This window comes from Acinonyx jubatus, chromosome B1 (assembly GCF_027475565.1).
Source record: "Acinonyx jubatus isolate Ajub_Pintada_27869175 chromosome B1, VMU_Ajub_asm_v1.0, whole genome shotgun sequence".
Classification (NCBI taxonomy): domain Eukaryota; kingdom Metazoa; phylum Chordata; class Mammalia; order Carnivora; family Felidae; genus Acinonyx; species Acinonyx jubatus.
This window is the reverse complement of record NC_069382.1, coordinates 177524975-177531605: the sequence shown is the minus strand read 5'-3', so window position 1 is coordinate 177531605 and position 6631 is coordinate 177524975. Positions and strand designations below refer to the sequence as shown.

Sequence of the window (6631 nt, the reverse complement as noted above, 5' to 3'; positions counted from 1 at the left end):
GTAAGTTTCTCAGGATCCATGTAAGAGTGAAAACATATGGTATCTGTCTTTCTCCGTATGACTTATTTCACTTAGCATAACACTCTCCAGTTCCATCCACATTGCTACAAAAGGCCATATTTCATTCTTTCTCATTGCCACGTAGTACTCCATTGTGTATAGAAACCACAATTTCTTTACCCATTCATCAGTTGATGGGCATTTAGGCTCTTTCCATAATTTGGCTGTTGTTGAAAGTGCTGCTCTAAACATTGGGGTACAAGTGCCCCTATGCATCAGTACTCCTGTATCCCTTGGGTGAATTCCTAGCAATGCTAAAAATATGGAACGACTCACGAATTTGTGTGTCATCCTTGCACAGGGGCCGTGCTAATCTCTGTATCGTTCCAATTTTAGTATATGTGCTGCCGAATCGAGCACCTGATTCAGTATCTTTGTCAATAATTCTTTCTATTAGAAACCAGCCCAATCACTGTCAGACCAATTCTGCTCCACTGCTAGTTAGAAGAACCCAACAGCTAGGTGCACCTGGGTGACCCAGTTGGTTGAGCGTCAGACTTCAGCTTAGGTCATGATCACATAGTTTGTGAGTTCGAGCCCCACGTTGGGATCGCTGCGGTCAGCCTGTCAGCACAGAGCCTAATTCAGATCTTCTGTCCTCTCTCTGCCCCTCCCCAGCTTGTGCAATCCCCCAAATAAATATTGAAATAAAAGAAAAACTGAACAGCTAACATCAGCCCCGGCAGCTGATATTTTGAAAGGAAACTGATGAAAATTGAAGTTAAAAACATTACTAACAAAACCTACAAATAAACCACAAAATGACTATTTCTATCCCTTTTGCCAATAGGTGACTTCCATTAGCAGATTTGACAATGTTCGCTTTCAGGAAAAAAAAAAAAAAGAAAAAGAAACAACCAAAAGTTACTAGTCAAAACTGCTTTTTACCTTCTGAACTAAGACTCCACCTCTCCAATAGGATTGCTCCCTAAACACTTGGCAACCTTAATTTTTGGTAGCTCCAAGCAAGAGAAATCAATAAAAAGAGTCCCATACAACAGTATCAAATTGCAATCATAGACAGAAGCAGCCTGAGGTGAATTTTAATTCAACATGAGCACCCTCGAGAAATTTTTCTATTCATGACAACAGCAGAAAAACCTTGGATTTCTCAAATATTTTCTCAGTGCTGAAAAATTTGCTTCCTTCCACAAGTGTTCCTTAAAGAGCACAGTTCAAAATTATGTTGCATAATATGATATTACAAAGACACAGTACCGAAGACAAAGACAGGGGGCTTAAGTGAAAACACCAAATAAACCTGTTATTTTAGGGAACAAAGTCGATTGTCAACAATTATATATAGTTTTCACAATTGCATCTCAATGGAATTGTTTCTGGATTGTTTCATTTTGACCTCTCTCATATTTGGTAGTAAAGCTGTTCTTTCCTATTTTCTTTTTTTGTTTGTTTGTTTTTTTGTTTAATGTTTATTTTAGAGAGCAAGAGCATGCATGAGCAGGGCAGGGATGGGGGCAGAGAAAGAGAGAGAGAGAGAGAGAGAGAGAGAATATTAAACAGGCTCCATGCTATGCGATACTGGGCTCAATCCCGCTACCCTGGGATTATGACCTGAGTTGAAAACAAGAGTTGGTCTCCTAATCAACTGAGCCACCAAGGTGACCCTCTATTTTCTTATGATAAAAGCAATTAATGTTTATTGCAAAAAGCAGTTTAGAGAATGCAAATGATAAAAATGGAAGACGCATGGAAAACAATCAAATAGTTTCATCAGTTCACCAATGTCGACATTTTACTACATATAATTCTCATTTTTGCCTAGTCTTATACATACTTACATACATATTTCTAGAAAAAATTATGACCGTGCATGGCATTTTCTTCGTGTCACTGATTTTTTATGTAATAAATAGTGGAATACAATTTTTAAGATAGTGAGAATTTTTGTGAAGCCTCATATCAAATGGCTGTTCTATATAAATTTAAGTATCTCATCCAATCAATTTATTTCTTTTATTTTTTAAATGCTTATTTATTTATTGTGAGAGTGAGAGAGTGAGTGAGCAGAGACGGGCAGAGACGGAGGGAGAGATAATCCCAAGCAGGCTTTGTGCTGTCTGAGCAGAGTCCAACTGGGGGCTCAAACTCAAACCGTGAGATCACGACCTGAGCTGAAATCAAAAGTTTGAGGATTAACGAATTTAGCCACCCTGGCACACCTTTCTTCCTTAGATATTCAGTAATTTCAAGTTTTTGATCCAGTAAATAAATGATTTTGTTGAAATATCTTTCTTATAGCCATAGATGTTAAAAACATTACAAATTTTTAGGATATCTTTATTTTTTTTCTACACTGGGAAAAATGGAAACTCATCCACATAAAAAGCATTCCTGTGATACAGAGAAATAAAAACATTTTACTTTAGTAATGAATCTAAACTCAAATTCCAACAAGGATGTGAAAAAACAATTTGTGTCTACCTGTCTGAAGAGCTAACAGAAAAAGCTACTGCTTCTAAATGCTTTAAAACTGAAAATGCTTTACAATATTGTGAAGGACTAGTAGAAAGCTTAAGAAGAAATAAATAATGAAGGCATTATTAATTTACAAAATGCATAACCCAATGCAACTATTTTTACTGAGCATTTTTTAATTACTGATGATGAACGAGATAATGATGGCAGTAGAGAAATTAGGAGCTAACCGTGTGTTTCAAATTTAATATGGTATTTGAAAAAACAAATGTGGTACATATGAAACCGGAAGTCTGATTATATGACACAAATGCACTGCCACAGTAAGTCAAGGGAGAAAGTGATGAATCATAGAGTAGGCAGGAATAATTCAGAAACAAAAGGCAGAATTTGAAACCAAATCTGAAAGAAGCTGATTTCAGATGACACTTACATCCACTTCTGCATGGAGTTAACTTATCCTATTATCTGTCTGTCATTTTACTTTGTTCTTGTTATTACAGAATATACTCCTTCATTGAGGATGCACACAGCATGAACAGTGTAAAAAAATTAAAAAAAATATATGTACAATAGATTGAGGGTGTTTTAAGAATTCCCAGAAGCGTTGTACCACCCACCCACCCCCTTTTAATAATTTACTTGGGAAAATACTCACACATAATAATCAGGTTATTCTATAATGCACTTTCCTCATGAAAGAGGAAAATGGATGCATCATCATTTAGTAAGTCTATTGATATACATGGCAAAACAAAATCTAGACACTATAGTAATAGGTAGCTAGAGAAATAAGCACAGAAGTGTGCTTTTCCAAGCTTACAGATGAGAATGTAGAGAATCTCTAAACAGAAGACAGAAATTGAAAGCGTGAGACCATGATTGCAGAAGTCATTGTGAAAGTTTTCAATTGTTAATAACATATCGTTATCAGCTGATGTAAAATTATGCTTACTGGACTATGGTATCATCCAATATTACTTAATTGAAGCCTCAGAATCATTTGCCACAATACATCCAAACATGATACTTACATAACACAATTAATCATCAACTGCAAGGTGAAAATGGCTGATGCTTCTTGTCATGTATTAACATATACTGAAGTTATTAAATATATGAAATACTAAGATATGTCCTCTTGGTAGTGAACTACCTTCAGAAAAGCTCTTTTATCAGTTAGTTACAATTGCATACAAGGAACAATAACCTTCTTCAGGGAGAGAAATGAAGAAACCATGAGGAGACCTGAAGTCTTTGACATTGCTCTTGAAATAACCTCTGGAAACATGGAAGAATCTGGACTTTGAAAATAGGTAATGACTGACAAGAATCATATAAAACCATAAAGTAGTCTACCGTTTGTAATTAAGTCTGTGTCATTCATTTACATCCATTCCACAGATTCTTAATCAATAGTGTGTGGCTGATTTTGATGCCATGTGGAAAGCAGTGGGTGAAATAGTAACTTGTTTTAGCCTCCAATTACACAAGAAGGTAAGTGGCAGTTTGGAATCTGTTAACCTGGATGCCACAGAAAACACAATGACGAGTACCATTGTTATATATATATATGTGTGTATATATACGTATATGTGTGTGTATATATATATTTTTTTAATTTATTCAGAGAAAATATGTCCAACATTGGTGCAGCAGTTCAACAGTGTCATTAATAAACCATGATCTTCCATGTTTGTGTTCTGTGACTCTTGGAAAGTTGGCCTTTCTCCCCACAGTGAAGATGGCTGCCACACTCTGGTCAGCAGTAAGGGACAGAAAGATGAAGGACTTTCTCTTTTTGAAACAATGGTATTGGTCAGAACTTGGTCATGTGGCTAAGGAAAAGAAATTACCATGACTAGTAAAGATCAATCATAAAATAGCCCTTGAGGCTGGTGTGTAGGCCATGCCCTCCCTCCTATCAAGGGTTCTCCCCTTATTACCTAGGCTGTTGTATGAAGTAGGCATTTATTCTTAACTCAATGGGAAGAATTAAATTGTTTCTCACTGTGGAGTTACACAATCTAATTTTCCTTTTTAATAGTTATTCTAGGTTCCAGGTAGAAAATGAATTGTCAAGTTTCTACAGTCTAAGAGGATAGAAGTTAGAAAAAGTCTAAGTAACTTTAGGAAGAGGTAGGAATGCCCAGCCTCTGTAAGTTGCAGTCACAATGGAACAAAGTATGAAAGAGATTTTTTGTGATAATGTTTATTTGCCACAATCATGGTTGAATTTCATCTTAGGTTCACCAAGCTGGAGAAGATCTATTGTACATTCAAAGACTCCCTCTGGCATGCCTTACTCCCAACTTCTGAATACCACAGTTCAACTTCACTGGGATTTTTGTAATTTCATAGTCTCAAGTCCTATAATGTAAACTGTTAAAAGCAACTCTGAGCCACTCATTGAAGTCCTTTGTACAGTATGTGCTCTCAAGGCCACACTTCCCTTTGAAACATTTGTGCGCTATGTTACTGTAGTCCAAGCACCATGTAAACCATGCTAGGAGCAGAAGTTCTATGAATGAAAAACTCTGCAGTAATCTATTTTCTCCATTCTCCTGGTTCCATTGGGAAAAAAAAAAACAGAAAACAAAACAAACAAACAAACAAAAAAACCAAAAAACAAACAAAAAGAAAAACTTATCTGCCCAAACAATATGCACAGCATTCCAGTTAGAACATATCTTATACTTCCATGATGAAAGATAGATGTTTTCACAAAAGGGCTTCTACTTGAACTAAATCTCTATCAATATAATGTTTGCTTTGATCAGGAGACAACAGTGGGAGGGTATTCTATAAGAAAATATTATGATGCAAGTTGCAAAACTCCCCATGTGTCATATGCAATGTTATGATTTGGAAAATTCTTAGATTTTCCTTATCATTTCTTCTTTCAGCCTTGTACCTGCCAAAGTCCACCTTCTCCAATTCTCTATCCACGTTCCTTCAAGTTCAGTGCTCAGTCTTGACCCAATAAAATATGTAACCAATGTTGTATGACTTATCATATTAGTCCTTTTATTGCTAAATTATGCAAATACATTTCTTATCACTTCTTTCTTTCTTTCTTTCTTTCTTTCTTTCTTTCTTTCTTTCTTTCTTTTCTTTTTTCTTTTTTTGGTGAATAGCGTCTAGTTTAGGGACTTTGCAATAAAACAATGTTTTTTTACATCCTAGAATTTGCCTTATTTGGCCTAGTCATCCTCCTACCTAACTAGGTCTTAGTGCCCAACTATAGTCAGGTGAGAGAAGCCATTATATCTGTTACCAAACTTACTTGATTCATGCTACCAATCTGTTTGTGTGGATATTTAAAGACTGACCATGTTTTGATTTGTGGTTGCCAATTTGCGCTTCTTTCTGAAATATGGGGTTATTATTATTATTATTATTATCAGTGGATGTCACAATGTTAATGCAATCTATACCCACTAGATACTCCTCTTTTTGACCGGGACTTCTTCCTATCACTGTCAATGGGTCAATTATTTTTCCTACCCAGGATCCAAGATAGACAAAGCAGTTATGTAGTATAAGAGCTTTTCCTCTCTAGGAAAATGATTCTAATTATGAAACTTAAGGAATAAAATAAAACAACAAACAACAACACAAAAAGCCACAAAGCTTGTTCTTCTCCTGGCAATAAGATACTTAAAAATTTCCACAAAAAAGTGTATCTAAGTATTAGGTAAAATACTGGTATTGATGACGTTATTATGGAAAAGTTTTAGACCTTATAATTGACTTGCAAAATATTATAATTCTATCCAAGGTCCTTTATTGTGTAGGATTAAAGTAAGAATGAAAACATTCCATATATTTGCTACTAAGAAATACACTTAACCAATATCCTTTTGTGTATATGTAACAAAATGCAGCCAATTTATCAAATATTCTATTCCACTGCTCAACAATAGCATGTGAAAAGATTTTCATTGTCTGTTACTAATAACTGCATTGTCAATTTTTTTTTTTCTTTCAAATGGGGACGAATGTTTTTGTTTGTTTTTTTAAGCTCAGGTGAAAGTTTTTAGACCACCAGGAAAGCTATATTGCCACAACCTCAGAGTAACTCATGGTGGTTAAGATACAGAAGGATAATAGGAACAAAACAATAAAATATAAT

At 35.2% G+C, this 6631-nt stretch overlaps 1 non-coding gene across 1 annotated transcript; it reads right to left on the bottom strand.

Annotated features, from left to right (window-relative positions):
- Positions 1 to 316: 316 nt before the first annotated feature.
- LOC113601034 (U6 spliceosomal RNA) lies at positions 317 to 420 on the bottom strand. Its single transcript, XR_003422165.1, has one exon. It is a non-coding gene; the product is annotated as a U6 spliceosomal RNA (small nuclear RNA).
- Between the last annotated feature and the right edge of the window lie 6211 nt (positions 421 to 6631).